The sequence below is a fragment of the Apodemus sylvaticus genome, chromosome 7, assembly GCF_947179515.1.
Source record: "Apodemus sylvaticus chromosome 7, mApoSyl1.1, whole genome shotgun sequence".
NCBI classification, from domain to species: Eukaryota; Metazoa; Chordata; class Mammalia; order Rodentia; family Muridae; genus Apodemus; species Apodemus sylvaticus.
In genome coordinates, this window is record NC_067478.1 from 130,086,193 (window position 1) to 130,095,287 (window position 9,095).

Here is a 9,095-nt window from a genome sequence, read left to right on the forward strand (position 1 = left end):
TACTGAACTTTTTTTTAAATTTTTTTTATTCGGTGTATTTTTTATTTACATTTCAAATTATTTCCCCTTTCCTAGCCCCCCACCTCCCAAAAAGTCCCGTAAGCCCACTTCTCTCCCCCTGTCCTCCCACCCACCCCTTCCCACTTCCCCGTTCTGGTTTTGCTGAATACTGCTTCATTGAGTCTTTCCAGAACAAGGGGCCACTCTTCCTTTCTTCTTGTACCTCATTTGATGTGTAGATTATGTTTTGGGTAATCCAGATTTCTAGGTTAATATCCACTTATTAGTGAGTGCATACCATGATTCATCTTTTGAGTCTGGGTTACCTCACTTAGTATGATGTTCTCTAGGCCCATCCATTTGCCTAAGTATTTCATGAATTCATTGTTTCTAATGGCTGAATAGTACTCCATTGTGTAGATATACCACATTTTTTGCATCCAGTCTGGCGGTTCCTCAGAAAACTGGCCATGACCCTTCCAGAGGACCCTGCTATACCCTTCCTGGGCATATACCCAGAGGATTCCCCAGCATGTAATAAGGATACATGCTTCACTATGTTCATAGCAGTCCTGTTTATAATAGCCAGAAGCTGGAAAGAACACAGGTGTCCCTCAACTGAGGAATGGATATAAAAAATGTGGTATATATCCACAATGGAGTACTATTCAGCCATTAGAAACAATGAATTCATGAAATTTGTAGACAAATGAATGGAACTGGAGAACATAATCCTAAGTGAGGTCACCCAGTCTCAAAAGATCACTCATGGTATGCACTCATTAATAAGTGGATATTAGCCTAGAAACTTGAAATACCCAAGACATAATCTACATATCAAATTATGTCCAAGAAGGAAGGAGTATTCCCTGATTCTGGAAAGTCTCAGTGCAGCAGTGTAGGGCAATACCAGAAGAGGGAATTGGGAAGGGGGAACATTGGGAGGGAAGAAGGCTTATGGGACTTTCTGGGAGTGGGGAGTCAAGAAAGGGGAAATCATTTGAAATGTAAATAAAGAATATATCAAATTTAAAAAAAAAAAAGAGTCCAAGAAAAAAGAGCAAAGCTAATAGATATAGAAGCAGAGACCACACATTCCCAAACAAATCCCATAAAAAAGTAATTGGATGATATATATGAGAAGGACCTGCAGAAAACCATATATATATATATTCCACTTCATAGGTGTGTCAAGTTAACAACTGATGATATACATTGTACTATATATAAGATATACACAGTTATATATCAGCAGTGTATATTATTCCCACTCTGGTAGGAAAGAGATGCCTCTCTGCAAACTAAGAAACAAGGTCAAATCAGAGATTTGCAAACAAATTGTTTTCATATTTGTATTTAAAGATAAAATACACAATATAAGGATAAAAATAAAATTAATGCTACATATTTAGAATTGTCATCTAGAATAATACTTTTGACAATCAATTATATGCTTTATTTTGCAATTATTGTGGTTTATTTTTGCATGAAAAGGTAAAACATTAATGATCTTGTGTGTTAGCTTACTCACTTTCCCCAGTGACTAAATTTTACATAATTGTATTAAAGATATCAGATGCCTGGTGTTGCCACTACTATAGTTACTCTCTTAGTCCACCTAAAGGACTGTTTTCTGAGGATTCTTAAATAATGAATTCAAATTCTCCAATCATTTCAAAGTTATTTAAACATTTTACTTTTGTGTTGAGTGAGTCCTTATTATTTGCAGTTATTGAGGAAATGGATTATCATCATAAACTCACCAAATTTATGTGCGTAAAGTTGTTTCAGTGTGGTCTTTTGGTGCAATGGATGAATTCAGAGTCAGTAGTAATATCTTGCATTGTTTTATTTCTGTCTATACAAACTGACTTTTCTTGGCAACCATATTTTGAAATTTCAAATCTAGAATAAATGAAACAATAAAATAAAATAAAATTCAGCACAGTAACTTTCCTCAAATTCTGAATTTCTTGTCCTGGTGGTCAGGTGCCTCTTTCTTCCTTTCTTAATCTGTTCATATTGTTTTTTGTAAAATAGGACTTACTTTTGGATGAAAGAATTTTCAGTTTTATTTAGGAGAAAGATTGAAAGGCTTATATTTATAATCAAGTGTTGCATTCTAAAAATGATGTTGTTTTAAGTCTCCAAAGGAGCGTTTTCCTTTGAAATGAATTCTGCAATTTCACTTGATATTATCATTTAAAAACTACACAGCATGTTTTATGTGATCTTTGTATTGAAATAAATCTTCAACTTGCTCTGTAAGCCCTTTTGTATAATATGTCCTCTCTTGCATACCTTGTACAGTTTTGAGTAACATGAACTCCTCCTTATTGTCTCTGCTCATCCCCATTGTCTTCCCTCAGTACTTCATATAGCTTCTGTGATTCAAGTTTCCAATATGTTTTGTCCACTAGAAATTTCCCTTTTGTTCAGTCAGTGTTCATTCATCTTATATTTAAGCATTCTCTTGAAACAAATAAGGACAGGGCTGTAGTACATCCCATGTCACTTTTATTTCCTTGTAAATTTGTTATCCACTGTGCTCTAACTATTAGGAACATATATGACCTCATTATTCTCCTCCACTCTATTGTGACTCCTAAAATCTCATACATTCTCTCCCATATTAGGATATATTCAATGTAATGTCATCAATTTACAGATTCTGTGTTCAAAAAGGATGTTCCTTGTAACAATTTTTCCTATTGGAAAAATACTTGAAATCCATGCATGTATCCTAATAACATCACTAAATGCCTTGTCTTTTTTTTAAGGTCCCTCCAGTGAGGCAGAAAAGTGGATGTTACCACTGTGTCATGTTTTTCTGTTGTCATGTTTAAACATACTCTGTGATACAAGTTGTTCTTTAATGACATTTTTTGTAGATTGTCACTAAATTTAATGATTCATACTTCAACTTTTCTAATATTCTATGATTTACAGGATAAGCTCATATATCATAAAAATAACACTAAAGCTGATACAGAATAAACTCTAAGCTGTAATATCAAAAGCAAAACATCATGACAATCATTTGTGGAAAGAATTCCAGCGTCATTTCTTACAATGTAGATTTTACAAATAGTTCACCTGTGAGGTAAGAAACACACCAAAAAAAGTTTTCAAGAGAGTTGAGGGTTCTTTTTTTATTAGATATATTCTTTATTTACATTTCAAATCCTTTTCCATTTCCTGATATTCCCCAGAAGTCCCATAACACATCCCCCCTCCCTAATCAAACCTCTCTCACTTCCCTGTCCTAGTATTCCCCTACACTGCAGCATCAAGCCTTCCCAGGACTAGGGCTTCTCCTACTTTTGATGTCCAACAATGCCATTCTCTACTACCTATGGGTAACTCCATGTGTACTCTTTGGTTGTGGTTTTGTCCCTGAGAGCTCTGGGAGTACTGGGTGGCTCATATTGTTGTTCCTCCTAAGATGCTGCAAACCCCTTCAGCTCCTTGGGTCCTTTCCCTCTTCCATTGGGGACCCTGTACTCAGTTAATTGGCTGGCTGAAAGTGATCACCTCTATATTTGTCATACACTAGGCTCTCAGGTGACAGTTATATCCTGCTCTGGTCAACAAGCACTTGTGGATATCCATGGTAGTGTCTGGGTTTTGTAGCTGCATATGAAATAGATCCCTAGGTGGGGCAGTTTCTGGATGGGGCAGTCTTTCTTTTAGATTCTGCTCCATACTTTGTATCTCCTTCTGTGAGTATTTTGTTCCCCCTTCGAAGAAGGGCCAGAGCATCCATATTTGTTCTTCCTTCTTGAACTTTATTTGATCTGTGAATTGTATCTTCAGTATTCCAAGTTTCTGGGCTAATATCCACAAATCAGTGAGTGCATACCATGTGTGTTCTTTTGTGATTGGGTTACCTCACTCAGGATGATATTTTCCAGATCCACTCATTTGCCTAAGAATTTCATGAAGTCATTGTTTTTAATAGTTGAGTAGTATCCCATTGGGGAAATATACTGCATTTTCTGACTCCATTCATCCCTGGAGGGACATCTGGGTTCATTCCAGCTTTTGGCCTATTATAAATAGGGCTGCTATGAACATAGTGGAGCATGTGTCCTTATTACATGCTGGGGAATCCTCTGGGTATATGCCCAGGAGTGGTATAGCAGGGTCCTCCAGAAGTATTATGCCCAATTTTTTGAGGAACCGCCAAACTGATTTCCAGAGTAGTTGTACTAACTTGCAGTCCCACCAGCAGTGGAGGAGTATTCCTCTTTCTCCACATCCTCTCCAGCATTTGCTGTCCGCTGAGTTTTTGATCTTGTCTGTTCTGCTGGTGTGAGGTGGAATCCCATGGTTGTTTTAATTTGCATTTCCATGATTACTAAGGATGTTGAAGATTTCTTGAGGTGTTTCTCAGCATTCAATATTCCTCAGAAGAAAATTCTTTGTTTAGTTCTGTACCCCATATTTTTAATAGGGTTATTTGGTTCTCTGGAGTCTAACTTCTTGAATTCTTTGTGTATATTGGATATTAGCCCTCTGTCAGATGTAGGATTGGTAAAGATCTTTTCCCAATTTGTTGGTTGCTGTTTTGTCCTTTTGACAGTGTACTTTGCCTTACAGAAACTTTAAGAGATCCCATTTGTCAATCTTTGATCTTAGAGCATAAACTATTAGTGTTCTGTTCAGGAAATTTTTCCCCTGTGCCCAGGTGCTCAAGGGTCATCCCCAGTTACTTTTCTATTACTTTCAATGTGTCTAGTTTTATGTGGTGGTCCTTGATCTACTTGGACTTGAGTTTTTACAAGGAGATAAAAATGGGTCAATTTGCATTCTTCTGCATTCTTACCTCCAGCTGAACCAGCATCATTTGTTGAAAAGGCTATCTTTTTTCCACTGGATGTTTTCTGCTCCTTTGTCAAAGATAAAGTGATCATAGGTGGGTGGGTTCATTTCTGGGTCCTCAATTCTATTCCATTGATCTAGTAGCAATACCATGCAGTTTTTAACACTATTGCTCTACAGTACTGCTTGAGGTCAGGGATAGTGATTCCACCAGAAGTTGTTTTACTATTGAGAATAGTTTTCGCAATTCTGGGGATTTTGTTATTCCAGATAAATTTAAGAGTGGCTTTTTCTGTCTCTAAGGAGAATTGAATTTTAATTTTGATTGGGATTGAATTGAAACTGTAGATTGCTTTTCGCAAGATGCCCAGTTTTACTATATTAATCCTGCCAATCCAGGAGCATGGGAGAGCTTTCTGTCTTCTGAGGTCTTCTTTGATTTCTTTCTTCAGAGACTTGAACTTCTTGTGATACAGGTCTTTCACTTGTTTGGTTAGAGTCACATCAAGTTACTTTATCTTGTTTGAGATTATAGTTAAGGGTCTCATTTCCCTAATTTCTTTCTCAGCCTGCTTAGTGTACTGCTTAAAAAGGCTACTGATTTGTTTGAGTTAACTTCATAACCAGCCAATTTGCTAAAGTTGTTTTTCAGCTGTAGAAGTTCTCTGGTGGTGTTTTTTTGGGTCGCTTAAATATCCTACCATATCATATGCAAAAACTGATAATTTGACTTCTTCCTTTCCAATTTGTATCCCTTTGATCTCCTTTTGTTGTCTAATTGCTCTAGCTAGAACTTCAAGTACTATATTGAATAAATATGTAGAGAGAAGGCAGCCTTGTCCAGTCCCTGATTTTAATGGGATTGCTTCAATTTTCTCTCCATTTAGTTTGATGTTGGCTACTGGTTGGTTGCATATTGCTTTTACTATGTTTTGGTGTGGGTCTTGAATTCCTGATCATTTCAAGACTTAACATGAAAGAATGCTGAAATTTGTCAAATACTTTTTTTTAACATCTAATGAAATAGCCATTTTTTTCCTTTGAGTTTGTTTATGTAGTGAATTACATTTATGACTTTCTGTATATTAAAACATCCCCAAATCCCTGGGTTGAAGCCTACTGGATCATGGTAAATGATCATTTTGATGTGTTCTTGGATTCAGTTACCAAGAATTTTATTGGCTGTTTTTGCAAGTATATTCATAAGGGAAATTAGTTCTCTTTCTTTGTTGGATCTTTGTGTTTTGGGTATCAGCTTAATTGTGGCTTCATAGAATGAGTTGATTAGTTTTCCTTCTGTTTCTATTTTGTATTGGTATTAGGTCTTCTTTAAAGGTTTGATTGAACTCTGCACTAAAAACCATCTGGTCCTGTGTGTGTGTGTGTGTGTGTGTGTGTGTGTGTGTGTGTGTGTGTGTGTTTGGTTGGGACACTTTCAATGACTGCTTCTATTTCTTTAGTGGTAATGGGATTTTTTTTGTATGGTCTATCTGATCCAGATTTAATTTTCTTATTTAGTAACTGTCCAGCAAATTTTTCATTTCATTCAGATTTTCCAGTTGTGTTGAGAATAGGCTTTTATAGTAGGATCTGATAATTTTTTTGAATGTCCAGTTTCTGTTGTTATATCTCCCTTTTCATTTCTGATTTTATTAACTTGGATATTGTCTCTGTATCCTCTGGTTGTCTGGCTAAAGGTTTTTCTATCTTGTTGATGTTTTCAAAGAACCAGTTCCTGGTTTTATTGATACTTAGTATAGTTCTTTTTGTTTTTCGCTTGGTTGATTTCAGCCCTGAGTTTGATGATTTCCTGCAATCTACTCCTCTTGGGTGAATTAACTTCTTTCTGTTCTAGAGCGTTCAGTTGACCTGTCAAGCTGCTAGTGTATGCTCTCTACAGCTTCTTTTTGGAGGCACTCAGAGCTATGAGTTTTCCACTTAGCACTGCTTTCATTGTGTCCCATTAATTTGGACATATTGTGCCTTCATTTTCATTAAATTCTAAAATGTCTTTGATTTCTTCCCTTATTTCTTCCTTAACCAAGGTATCATTTAGTAGAGCATTGTTCATCTTTCATTTGTATTTGAGCTTTCTGTTGTTTTTGCTCCTATAGAAGACCACCCTTACTCAATAGAGATCTGGTAGGAGGCATGGGATCAGTTCAGTCTTCCTATATCTGTTGAGGTCTGTTTTGTGACCAATTGCATGTTCAGTTTTGGGAAAAGTGATTGAGAGCTTTGCTGGGTATAGTAGTCTGGGCTGGCATTTGTGTTTTCTTAGGGTCTTTGGGATCTGCCCAGGATCTTCTTGCTTTAATGGTCTCTGGTAAGAAGTCTGTTGTAAGTCTGATAGTTCTTCCTTCATGTTATTTGACCTTTATCCCTCACTGTTTTTAGTAGTCTTTCTTTTTTCAGTGCATTTGGTGTTTTGGTTATTATGTGAGGTGAGGAATTTCTGTTCTGTTTGGAGTTGTCTATGCTTCTTGTATGTTCTTGAGCTCTCTCTCTTTAGGCTAGGGAAGTTTTCTTGTATAATTTTGTTGAAGACATTTACTGACCCTTTAAGCTAGAAATCTTCACTCTCTTCTATATATATAATCCTTAGGTTTGGTTTTCTCATTGTGTCCTGGATTTCCTGGATGTTTTGGGTTACAAACTTTTTTCATTTTATATTTCCTTTGTCTGTTGAGTCAATGCTTTCTATGGCATCTTCAGCACCTGAGATTCTTTCTTCTATCTCTTGTATTTTGGTGTTGATGTTTGTGTCTATGACTCCTGACTTCCTTCTAAGGTTTTCTATCTCCAGAGTTGTCTCCCTTTGTGATGTCTTTGTTGTTTCTACTTCTGTTTTTAGATCCTGGAGGGTTTTGTTCAGTTCCTTCACTTCGTTGTATTTTCCTGTAAGTCTTTAAGGGATTTTTTTGTGTTTCCTCTTTAAGGGCTTCTACTGTTGACGCATGTTGTCCTGTATTTTTTTAGGGGATTTTTATATTTCCTTTTTTTAGGGCTTCTACCTGTTGGCTCATGTTCTCCTGTATTTCTTTATGGGAGTTATTTATGTCCTTCTTGAAATCCTCTATCAAGATCATGAGATCTGATTTTGCTTTTCTGGTATGTTGGGGTATCCAGGACTTGCTGTTGTGGGAGAACTTGGTTCAGATGGTGCCATGTTGCCCTGATTTCTGTCAGTAATTTTCTTGTGTTTGCCTTTTGCCATCTAGTTATCTCTGGTGTTAGCTGGTGTTGCTGTCTCTGACTGTGGCTTATCTGTCATGCAAGCCTCTATATCTGTGCTCCTGGGAAACATGTTCTCTTTGTGTACACAGGTAAGTACTTACTCTTGTGATAGCTGCTCTCTTGTGGTTGTATTTGGGTAGGTAGCTCTGTGGCCCCAATCAGTACTGGTCCAGGCAGAAATTGGAAGTGTCTTGTCCCATGCTACTCCTAGGCTCTTGTGTCCTCAGTGTTCCCAGCTGCTGCATCTGAGCAGCAGGGGTGGTTCCAGCTGTGCTGACTGTCCTCTCTGCACTCCTAGGTAATTACCTACCTCCCTGTGCCACTTGGGTATGGTGTGCTTTGGCAGAGGATGGTACTAAGCTGGAGATAGAAACTTCAGTGGTTCTTGCTTTTACTTGCTTAATATACACACTCAGTGTTGCATTTGTGTCCTACACAATCCAAAGTACTTCAGATCTACTTGTACTGCTATATGCATTTCCTAAGCACAAAGAATTAGAGGATGATAGAGAAAATTTCAAAAAGCATACTCTCAAGCAAATTCAAAGTATTTGTAAATAATTAATGATATGAAAAATCTCTTGAGACTATTAATTGATATTTAACTCCATATTAAGAAGATAGGGAGGAAAGTAGATCCTTTATTTGATTGAAAGAAGACATTTCCCCTAAATTATTTTCTTTATTCCAGAAAACTCATGTTCTTCAGAGGCCAATAAGAAACATTTTTTTCCTTTAATTTCAATTGCTCTAATTTTTCTCTATGGGTGGTATTACTAAATATTCTTTAAAGTTGCTTTTATTATTTTATAGTTTCATACATTTATATGATGAATTTTAATCCTTTCTGTACTCTGGGTCCTCCTTTCTCCTACAACGTTTTCTACTGAAATCATTCTTGTATGAAAGTCCCTTCCTGCTGTCATACTGTGTATCTGTATGACCCATTTATTCCTGTTGTGAAATTAGCTTAGAGAGCAAAATGTCTGTGAGGCCGAAGAAGCAAGTTTCTGGAAGGGGAAGTATAAATGTAA